Below are 12,430 nucleotides of genomic sequence, written 5' to 3' on the forward strand. Positions count from 1 at the left end.
CAGGGAAGAGAAAAAGGTAAAAAGTCAGGTTGCAGTTCCAAAAAGAGAACTAATCTGCATGTTGTTGATGAGGAATCTGGTAATGATGAGAGTGACATAGGACCGGGCAACTTTGCGTTTTACAATGTGAAAATTCACAAGAGAAAAGCAATATGGCTTACACCAGAAGTAAATGGCAAATTAATTAAAATGAAATTGGACACTGGCTCAGCTGTCTGTCATTCCACAAAATGACTTTGCTACATTTCTTGCAATAGATTAATCTGCGCACAAATTGAGAAAGATACTCACTGATGCCACAGCTGCCTCCATGCTGTGCACCATGAACTGTTGCCCAACAGAGGACAAATAGGTGTTGGTCCCAACCTCTGTGTTTCTGGCTGGAAGGCATCTAGGAAAGACCATGCTGCTCTGAGCAGTTGTGAAAGATTTTGTAAACCACGTCTGAGAAAGCTTCTGATATAGAATTGCCTATTTCTTACATTCTTCATATACATCAGGAGTAAAAAGCTCTCTGTCCAAATCTGCAAAGCGCAATTTATAGTAATTTATAATAAATACTATGTACAACAGGCAATCAATATAACATAGAAATACAATTGTAATTAGTTTGACGGCCTGGTGGAAGAAACTGTCCCAGAGCCTGAATAGTGGGAAGTTCACATCTACAGATGCGCTGGGCTGTCCGCACCACTCTCTGCAGAGATTGGGGTTAGTACAGTCCCCATACCAGGCAGTGATGCAGCCAGTCAGGGTGCTCTCAATTGTGCTCCTGTAGAAAGTTCTTAGGATTTGGGGGCCCATACTAAACTTCCTCAACCTTCTGAGGTGAAAGAGGTGTGTTACGAACCCCGTAACTGAGTCACTTACCAGCAAAGATAGAGAGGTCCGCTGAAATCTGATGGTACTATTTTTAAAAATTTTTATTTATAAAGGGGCACAAAAGTAAGGTTAATACAAACATTCAGATAATATACATCATCAATACTCAATCTAAAGTGCGGGTATAGTAATAATCAACAATAAGAAGTAGCTCTATCGTTTGTCTAGGGGTAAAACTATTGTCCGATGGAAATATCAAAGTCTCTGAAGTTCATGCAGGCTTTTAGCCTTTCGGGGACCGCTGGGGTCTCACGTGTTGGAGAGAGAAAATAAACGCCAGCCTTTTGGACTCAACTCGTTGAATCGGGAACGTGGGTTCCCCATTGTCATTTCGAAGTCTTTTTCGGGGTTATCAGCCACTCGTTCCCCAAGCTAGGGGAACCGAATCACACATGGCTCCCGAACAGCTTCCCGTCCTCACGGGAGCGATGAGCGATGGTGTCTCCTTCTGGTGTGTCACTGGGGTACTGCCTCCTGCAGTCTCCTTTTTATCATGACTGGCAGATTTGTAAATGTCAATCAAGGTAGGGTGATACAATCTCCACCCCACATTGCCCGAGGGTGTCCATGTCCCTGATAGCTGGCACGTACTATAGAGTTGCAATTCACACAGGTGTCTCTAAGAACAATGGTCAAATCCGTTGCATTGTTTCTCATTTCCTGGGTCCAAGACCTGAATTAACAGCGATCTTGCGATTCTCCGGAAGGAGGGGGCTGGTCCCGCACCCTTCGGCCCCTCAGAGCTGTGGTACATTCATAACGCCCCCTTTCTTCAAAGCGTTTTCACCAGTGGTGAAAACGAAGTAGTACAGAGTCTTATAGGATTTTAGAATCTAACACAATACACAAGCTTTTCTTTTCACTACAGAGCTATACAGTTATACATTTAATTCATCATCTAAACAGGTAACGAGTACAGTGGCACTTCCTTTAATATTTTTTTTTCTCTTGTACCCGACTAAAGGCTGGTAGCATCAGATTTCAACTTAACAGGCAGGTTCCAAGGGGGTTGTCTTTGTTATTCACATGCTTTGTCAAAATCCCGTACAGCCAGTTTTCCTATTTAAAATGGCGCCCCCATTAACCATCACCTTTTTTCCGGTGAGTTTCTACGGGAGGAACTCGAGTAGTTTGGCGGGGTAAACTCCCGTTCGCCTTATTCATAGGAGTTATCTTATCAACACCGGATCCCAGACCTATTTCATTTCTACCCAATTCTTTAGTTTTAAGCAAGTTGCTATTTTTCTCTTCAGGACCCGTCATGCTATTAGTTTCCAATTTAAGATCTGCAAGCGATCCCGCTTTTTCCAGACAGCCTGTCAAGTGCTGCCTGTTCACTCCACATCCTTGAATAACAATAGCATCTGGGGCCCCGGCAGCTCCCGGCTTACTCTGTAAGCGAGCTGCAGGGTTTAAAATTTTTTCATTCGATCTGGTAACTACAAACTTTCCGTTCCCTTCAATAATAATATTTATCCCCCCATGGTCGAGTTCCACTTTAAGGTTCACCACCCCTTCGTGTACAAACACCTGGGAACCCTCCCTTCCCCCAGTTACCAGGGTTAACCCTGTCTTCACTGAACCCAGTCTATCTGACCCAAAAGGACGGCCGTCTCGTTCAGCTGAATCAGATACCTCAGAACTTTTCTGAGCTCCGTGACTAGGTTCGGAACCACGTGCATCCGCGTCTTGGACACTCTCAAACGGGACATTGACCTCTTCCAGGCTTTCAATACCCGTACCTTTTTCAAATTCCAAATTCCTTTGCTCCTCCCAGCTACTCTCTGGGCAACTCCCTTCCGGAGTAAACTCAACCCAGAAACAACCTCATCTGCCAACCCAGCAGACCTTTCCAAGGTAGTGGCATCCTTTTCATCTAGGACTGCCCTCATCTCATTATCGGGAACACCTTTATAACTCTCAACTTCTTCAAACAGGGCTGCCACCCCAGACAGATCATCCATGTCCAACTCTGGACCTTTTAACCGCTTTATCTGTTTCTCATCTTTATTTCCTACCTCCAGGACCTTTCACTTCGCTAAGGACAGAGCTATCTCCTCTCCCTTACCCCCTTTCACTTTTCTATTCCTCGTTTTACCACCCTCTAAACCCTCGTGGCACAGGGTCGGTAAAGACGTCTCAGCCAAATCAAAACTGGCCAATTTTAAACTGCTCCCATTCTCAGCTGCCGCTCTCGACAGGCTGCGAGTGACCACGCATGCGGTATAGCTTGGGGACGTTAGGGGCGGGGCCTCAACACGCACCGGTCAGTGGGTCATAGTCATGGCTGACCAAACCTTACCCCCTGCTAAATCATTCCCAAGAAGGACGTCCACGTTGGTTCTCGGGAATTCTGATGGCACCCCTATTTCAACTGATCCATACACCAGCTCACAATCCAAAATGACCTTACGTAAGGACACCATTTCTGTCCATTTTCCTATTCCTCTCAGGGCTACCTCTCCCGTCTGAGGTCCGAATTTTAACACGTTACCGCTAATTAATGATAGCTCCGCCCCCGTGTCTCTCCAAATCCTTACGGGAATTGGTGGGTCCCCCTCCCTTAAAGACACGGTTCCGTGTGACAGATAAATCTCAGACCCCTTGCCTACCCGGGACCCTCTTGTCGATTTTCTGATTACCACTGTACACCCGATAGGGACCGCTGCTTTCCCCTTTTTCTGGCTCCTTTCTCGGAGCAAGGCACCTAGATGCAATATGTCCTCCCTTTCCACAATTAAAACAGGTCAAGCCCGGAAATCTCGGGCCGCCTGGCCTTTCCCCCTCAACCTTACCACTAGCTCCCGGCGGGACCTCTGCCTCAGCCGGCGGACTTTCTCGATCTTTTCCACTGTCTTTCGGGGTACTTTTATTCGAGGGAAACTTTGTCTTGTGGGTTAGGGCATATTCATCTGCGAACCTAGCAATTTCTGAGATGGACTTATTCGGCTTCTCATTCAAATACATCCGGATCTCCTCCGGAACACACCCTTTTAATTCCTCAATCAAAAATAACTCCCTGATACGCCCATAATCCCCGTCCACCTGTTCCGCGGTGCACCAACGGTCCAAGAGCACACCCTTCTCATGGGCTAGCTCGGTATACGTTTGATTCCACCCTTTCCGTAAATTTCTGAACCTTTGTCTATAGGCTTCAGGTACTAGCTCATAACTCTGGAGAATGGCCTCCTTTACTTTGGCATAATTCTCCGCTTCCCCCTCCTCGATGGGCAACGCCGCGTATGCTCGTTGTGCCTTCCCTTTTAACACACTTTGTAACAACGCCACCCACTGCTCTTTTGGCCACTTCTGATTTACTGCTACCTTTTCAAAAAGCAAGAAATAACTATCAACATCCGACTCTTCAAATGGAGGTACTACCCTTAACTCCTAACTAACATTAAACCTCTCCTCTCGGTCTGACCCTTGATCTCTTCGCTCTTTCCTTAACTTCTCCATCTCCAAGTCATGTTTCCTCTGTTTTTCTGCCTCCTCATACTCCCTCTCCTTCTCAGCTCTTTCTTTCTCTTTCTCAGCTGCTTCCAGCTCCTTTAGCTGAGCTCATGAACCCGTTTCACCTCTAACTCCTTTAGTTGGAACGCCTGCTCCCTTTCTTTCTCTTTCTCTCTCTCAGCCCGTTCTTTCTCCTTCTCAGCCCTTTCCTTCTCCTTCTCAGCTGCTTCCAGCTGCTTTACTTTAAATTCATGTTCCAACCTTAATTTCTCCAAAACTGATCTGTCCCACTCGCTAGTACCTTTTCAGGGATATTTTCCAAATCCTCAGCTGCAAACACCTTCTTCCCAATGTAATACTGAGTTATGACCCTTCGCACCTCCCGCTTTTTCATTGATGACCGCACCTCTGTGAGGCTTAACCCCTTCGCCAGATTTACCAAGTCTAATTTGGTAGCCGCCTCTAGCGCCCCCAGAGTCGGGTTTCCCATAAATTCATCCACGTCCATCTTTGCTGGTTTCCCGTCTGGCTACCCGTTACCAGATCCAAATTTTTGACTTAAACCCGATTCACTGGCCCTCCAATTTTGTGTCAAATACCGGACGAGCCCCCAATGTTGTTACGAACACCGTAACTGGGTCACTTACCAGCAAAGACAGAGAGGTCGGCTGAAATCTGATGGTACTATTTTTAAACGTTTTTATTTATAAAGGGGCACAAAAGTAAGGTTAATACAAACATTCAGATAATATACATCGTCAATACTCAATCTAAAGCGCGGGTATAGTAATAATCAACAATAAGAAGTAGCTCTATCGTTTGTCTAGGGGTAAAACTATTGTCCGATGGAAATATCAAAGTCTCGGAAGTTCATACAGGCTTTTAGCCTTTCAGGGACCGCTGGGGTCTCACGTGTTGGAGAGAGAAAATAAACTTGCCAGCCTTTTGGACTCAACTCGTTGAATCGGGAACGTGGGTTCCCCATTGTCATTTCGAAGTCTTTTTCGGGGTTATCAGCCACTCGTTCCCCAAGCTAGGGGAACCGAATCACACATGGCTCCCGAACAGCTTCCCGTCCTCACGGGAGCGATGAGCGATGGTGTCTCCTTCTGGTGTGTCACTGGGGTACTGCCTCCTGCAGTCTCCTTTTTATCATGACTGGCAGATTTGTAAATGTCAATCAAGGTAGGGTGATACAATCCCCACCCCACATTGCCCGAGGGTGTCCATGTCCCTGATAGCTGGCACGTACTATAGAGTTGCAATTCACACAGGTGTCTCTAAGAACAATGGTCAAATCCGTTGCATTGTCTCTCATTTCCTGGGTCCAAGACCCGAATTAATAGCGATCTTGCGATTCTCCAGAAGGAGGGGGCTGGTCCCGCACCCTTCGGCCCCTCAGAGCTGTGGTACATTCATAACAGGCGCTACTGTGCTTTTCTCACCACACAGCCGGTATGTACAGGTCCTTAGTGATGTGGATGCTGAGGAACTTAAAGCTGTTTACCCTCTCAAACCCAGAACCATTGATGCCAGCTCCTTTGTTTTTGTGATATTGAGGGAGAGGTTTTCTTGACACTGCTATGTTAGAACATAGAATAGTACAGCACATTACAGGCCCTTCGGACCACAATGTTGTGCCGGCCCTCAAACCCTGCCTCCCATATAACCCCCCACCTTAAATTCCTCCATATACCTGTCTAGTAGTCTCTTAAATACAATGTATTAGAGAGATGACTTCTTCCCTGTAGGCCACCTCGTTATTGTTTGAAATAAGGCCAATCAATGTAGTCAGCAAATTTAATTAGCAGATTAGAGCTGTCGGTGGTGACACAGTCATGGGTATACAGGGAGTAAGGGAGGGGACTTAGTACACAGCCCTGAGAGGCACCTGTGTTGAGGGCCAGAGGTGACGGAGCCCACTCTTACCACCTGCCGGCGATCTGACAGGAAGTCTAGGATCCAGCTGCACAAGGCAGGGATTTCTGAGCATCTTGTCAACTCTGGAGAGAATTGTGGTGTTGAATGGTGAACTGTAACCTAAGTACAGTATTCTCACATAAGCATCCCTCCTCTGCATATGTGTAAAGACTGTGGCTATTGCGTCGTCTATTGATCAATTGTGTCCGTAGGCAAATTGTATGGGGTCCGGTGTGGGTGGTCCTTGACCAGCCTCTCAAAGCATTTGCTTATCATTGAGGTGAGTGAGACAGGTTACCTTGGTCTTTTTAGATACAGGGCTAATGGTGGATGTTTTGAAGCAGGAGTGCACTCTACATTAATAGGAGAGATTAAAACTAGCATGCAAACACACCTGCCAGATGTGCCATACATATTCTGAGTACCCACGCTGGGATGCCCCAGAATATGTTAGTTAGGCAGTTCCTTGTGAAATGTGGGATGCTTTTAAGCTGGAAGAGTGTTCAAGAAGCTTCAGGAAAGTTGCAGGCATTCAGTTTTTGTGAGTATAAGGAACCAGAATCTACTCTTTGTGCATTAAGGTTATTGCAAGAACTTCAAGTGGGAGACAAAAAGCTGCTTGTAAAAGTAGATGCAAAGACCAAAGCCCAGCTGGATGAATGGACGGCCAAAAAGAAAGGAGTCAATGGAGATACAAATCAGAGGATTCAGCAGATGTTGAGGATGAGGAAACCTAGACTTGAGAACAGATCATAAAGGGAGCAATAGATAGATTAATGAGAGAATACTCCAGTAATGCACCTCCCCCAGATCAAGATGCGCAAGCTAGAAAGAACAACAATGAAAATAAAGAGGAGAATGACTATGGAAATGAGAGAGGATCAATGAGACCTAAATACTCAAAAAATTAGCAAATGCAGAGATACTCACAAGAAACGAAGAGTAAAGTGAGAAAAAGATACAAGAAGTTGAAAAGGAGAGAAGAAAAAGGTCCTAGAGTGAGGCACTACTCAGTGCTTGGACAATTTAAAAGTTGTTCAAGATAGACTGGAAAGCCCGAGTGCAGAGGCAAGGGTCAGGCTCGCCATCGCTTTCTCACAATGTTTATTCCTCTCTCCGGTTGGTGGCTGTGAGTTCTGTGGCATTTTTGCCTGGCTAATATGATGAATGATATTGAAACTTGGGTCTACTACTCTGGCTGCTTCGGAGAGCAGATCTAAGGACTCAGCTTGGTTCAGAATGCTGTCGTTTGATTTATTGTTTGCACCATGTATGTGCTTTTTCTCTTTCTCTGAGCGGTGGTTATGGTCTTTCTTTTTTTTTATTAATGGGTTTCTTCAGGTTTCTTGCTTTGTGGCTGCCTGTAGACAGACAAATCTCAAGGTGTATGATTTATACATTATTACAATAAATGTACCTTAATGAAGTTGATGTTAATATTGATGAAGCATTTTTGTTGTTTAAATAAGATTATATATTCAAAACATGTGAACTGCATTTCATGAAACTGCCACCTTATACGTGTCTGTCTTGTTTAAAGTAATAACAGAGTTAGACTCACATTGCAGACTTCGGTCCTTTCCTTTCAACTAGCGTAATGTTTTGGAGTTACAAAACCTAACAGCAATAACTCCATCTTCAATACTATCAGATTGATATCATCACTTGAGGAAGCAGAAGAGACTTCAGTTTAATATTTCATCTGAAAGAGAGTGCTAGTGCCCTCTCAATGGCAGGAGGCAGTGCGGCTGAGATGTCCCACTTAGGCTTCTGGAGACTCACTAATTCCTGACTTGGAGGTAAGTGTGACGATGGAAGAATTTGAAAGAGACAGAACAAGAAAATATGTGAGATACTGAGAAAGGCTGCAGGAGAAATAGAGAGACCCAGAATTGTAGGGTGGTATTCACTACATTTTGGAGGATTTTCTGCTCAAGATGATTGGTGTTTCCATACCAGGCCGTGATGCAGCCAGTCAATACACTTTCCACCACACATCTACAGAAGTGTGCCGCAGTTTCAGATGTCATGCTGAATCTCAGCAAACTGCTGCAGTCTTTCTCAGTGAGATACTGAGAAAGGGATGCAGGAGAAACAGACAGACGCAGAACTGTGCACCGTAATTGTCCACCTTAACATTAGGCTGCTTCCAGTTATATTGGTCAAATATATTGAAACTCTTAGAAAGGCAGTGGCAAGGAGGTTTGGTAGTGTGGTAAATGTGCAACCAGGGAACATAGAACTGTACTGCACAGGAACAGGCTATTCGGCCCACAATGTTGTGCCAAACCAGCTAAAAAGCAAATCAAAAACAACCACACACTAATCCCTCCATCTTCCTCACATCCATGTGCCTATCCAAACGTCTCTTAACAGCCTCTAATGTATTTGCCTCTACCACGAAACCAGGCAGCGCATTCCAGGCATCCACCACTCTGAGTAAAAAACTTACTCCTCACATCCCATTTGAACCTACCCCCTCTCATCTTCAATGCATGTCCTCCGCCCTGGGAAATAGATACTCCCTGTCTACTCTTTCTATGCCTCTCGTAATTTTGTAAACTTCTATCAGATCTCCTTTCAGCCTCTGATCCCCCAGAGAAAACAACCCCAAGTTAGTGCAGCCTCTCGACAGCACATACCTTCTGAATCAGACAGCATCCTGGGAAACCTCTTCTGCACTCTCTCCAAAGCCTCGACGTCCGTCCTATAGTGCGGCAAACAGAACTGTATGCAATACTCCAGATGTGGCCTAACCAGTTTTATAAAGTTGCAACATAACCTTTCACTCTTGAACTCACTGTCTCTAATAAAAGCACCATATTGACCTGTGTAGCCGCTTTCAAGGAGCTATGAACTTGGATCTTAATATCTCTCTGCTCAGCCACACTTTTAAGGATCTTCCCCATAACAGTGTACTGTATCCTTGAATTTGTCCTACCAAGGTGAAACACATCACATTTCTCTGGGTTAAACTCTATCTCCCATTTCTTTGCCCATATCTGCAACTGACCTATACTGTGTTGTATTCATAGAAACAAAATCCTACAGCACAATACAGGCTCTTTGGCCCACAAAGCTGTGTTCTTACCTTAGAAATTACCTAGGGTTACCCACAGATCTCTATTTTTCTGTGCTCCATGTACCTGTCCAGGAGTCTCTTGTATCCACCTCCACCACCATCACCGGCAGCCCATTCCACGCACTCCACTCTCTGTATAAAAAACTTACCCAGCATCTCCTCTGTACCTACGTCCAAGCACCTTAAAACTGCGCCCTCTTGTGCTAGCCATTTCAGCCCTGGGAGAAAGCCTCTGACTATCCACACGATCAATGCCTCTCATCATCTTAAACACCTTATCAGGTCACCTCACATTCTCCATCACTCCAGGAAAAAAAGGCTGCGTTCACTCAACCTATTCTCATAAGGCATGCTCCTCAATCCAGACAACATCCTTGTAAATCTCTTCCGCACCCTTTCTATGGTTTCCACATCCTTCCTATAGTGAGACCACCAGAACTGAGCACAGTACTCCCAAGTGGGGTCTGATTGGGGTCCCAAAAAGCTGCAACATTGCCTCTCGGCTCCTAAACTCAATCCCACAATTGATGGAAGGCCAATGCACTCTATGCTTTCTTAACCACAGAGTCAACCTGCACAGCAGCTTTGCATGTCCTATGGACTCGGACCACAAGATCCCTGATACTCCACACTGCCAAGTTTTACCATTAATGCTATATTCTGCCATCATATTTGATCTACCAAAATGAACCACCTCACACTTATCTGGATTAACTCCATCTGCCACTTCCCAGCCTAGTTTTGCATCGTATCAATGTCCCGCTGTAACCTCTGACAGCCCTCCACACTATCCACACCTCCAACCTTTGTGTCATCAGAAAATTTACTAACCCATCCCTCCACCTCCTCATCGAGGTCATTTATAAAAATCATGAAGCACGGGGGTCCCAGAACAGATCCTTGAGGCACATTACTGGTCACCGACCTCCATGTAGAATATGACCCATCTACAACCACTCTTTGCCTTCTGTGGGCAAGCCAGTTCTGGATCCATAAAGCAATGTCCCCTTGGATCCTATGCCTCCTTACTTTCACAATAAGCCTTGCATAGGTATCTTGTCAACTGCCTTGCTGAAATCTATATAAACTACATCTATTGCTCTACTTTCATCGTGTTTAGTCACATCCTCAAACAATTCAATCAGGCTCGTAAGACACGACCTGCCTTTCACAAAGCCATGCTGACTATTCCTAATCATATTATGCCTCTTCAAATGTTCATAAATCCTGCCTCTCAGGATCTTCTCCATCAACTTATCAACCACTGAAGTAAGACTCACTGATCTATAACTTCCTGGGCTATCTCTACTCCCTTTCTTGAATAATCGAACAACATCCGCAACCCTCCAATCCTCCGGAACCTCTCCCATCCCCATTGATGATGCAAAGATCATCACCAGATGCTCAGCAATCTCCTCCCTCACCTCCTACAGTACATCTTGTCCGTTTCTGGTGACTTATCCAACTTGATGCTTTCCAAAAGCTCCAGCACATCCTCTTTCTTAATATCTATATGCTCAAGCTTTTCAGTCCGCTGTAAGTCGTACCTACACTCAACAAAATCCTTTTCCGTAGTGAATCCTGAAGTAAAGCATTTATTAAGTACCTCCGCTATTTCTTCCGGTTCTATACACACTTTCCCACTGTCACACTTGATTGGTCCTATTCTTTCACGTCTTCCTTCACAAACTTGTAGAATGCCTTGGGGTTTTCCTTAACCCTACCCACCAAGGCCTTCTCATGACCCCCTCTGCTAATTTCATTCTTAAGCTCCTTCCTGCTAGCCTTATAATCTTCTAGATCTCGATCATTACCTAGTTTTTTGAAACTTTTGTATGCTCTCTTCTTCTTGACTAGACTTACAGCAGCATTTGTACACCATGATTCTTGTACCCTACCATCCTTTCCATCTCATTGGAACATACCAATGCAGAACTCCACGCAAATATCCCCTGAACATTTGCCAAATTTCTTACAGATATTTCCGAGAACATCTGTTCCTGATGTATGCTTCCAAGTTCCTGCCTGATAGCCTCATATTTCCCCTACTCCAGTTAAATGCTTTTCTAACTTTGCCAGTCGTCTACAATATCCAACACTATGGTCTGAAATGTATTGCCAGGGTTATTAATTGAAGATTTTGTTGCAATGTTTGAAAGAGATCGCAATAAATGCAGTGGGTCATCGGCTAATCAGGGCAGCCACTTATTGGGACAACTCAAAGAACAAAATTGAGAAAATAGCCAGGATTCCCTTTTTTTTTGGGACACCATGTCACTTAATTGAGGCAGGAGAATGTTGAACAGTTTCTAACTAGTGTCAGTCACATGCCCTTGTGTGGCTTTTAGAGACTACTCCGTGCTTAGAGTGAATAGTTTTTAAAATAGTGTCAGTTGCATGAGTTTGTGTTCAAAAAACGATGATTTTTGACATTGATGTTTGGTGAGAAATAAACAGTAAGTTAATTCAGAACTGTTTTGTTTCTGTAGTTTCAAGCATTCAGGCTGGGAGAGAAAACGAAATGATTTCACTGCTTCAACAACTTAGGAATTAAGAATTTGAAGTTATCAATAATCACCCTGAACTCTGTGGTAGAGGATATGAAGCTATGATACAATAGCCAGACTACTGTATTCAACTCTTTTTAACCATACTTTGAGGAGGACATTAAAACCTTGAAGAGATTTATCAGAACAGTTCCAAGGATTAAGGATTAGTTACCTGGATCACCTGTTGCTGCAAGAGAAGCTCTCTATGCAACAGAAAAATCTAAGAATTGATTTCAAATGATTTGTATTGGGTTGCGTTAACAGCCAAATAGCTGTAGCCAGTAAAAGAGCAGTAGTCACATAGCAGAGACACAGATCCTTTGGTCCAACGAGTCTCTGTTGACCATCAATCACCTGCTCAGTAATTCTGCAGTAAACCCTTCTTATTCTCCCACATTCCTAGCTTCTACTGACTGAACTGCATACACATGGGAGCAACTAATCTATAAATCCACATTTTTTGGGATGTAAGGAAATTCCGAAAGGGCATGCATGCAGTTCCAGGGTAAAGAACAGAGAGCACAACCTCAGAATACAAGGACAT

This window comes from Hemitrygon akajei, chromosome 5, assembly GCF_048418815.1.
Source record: "Hemitrygon akajei chromosome 5, sHemAka1.3, whole genome shotgun sequence".
NCBI lineage: Eukaryota > Metazoa > Chordata > Chondrichthyes > Myliobatiformes > Dasyatidae > Hemitrygon > Hemitrygon akajei.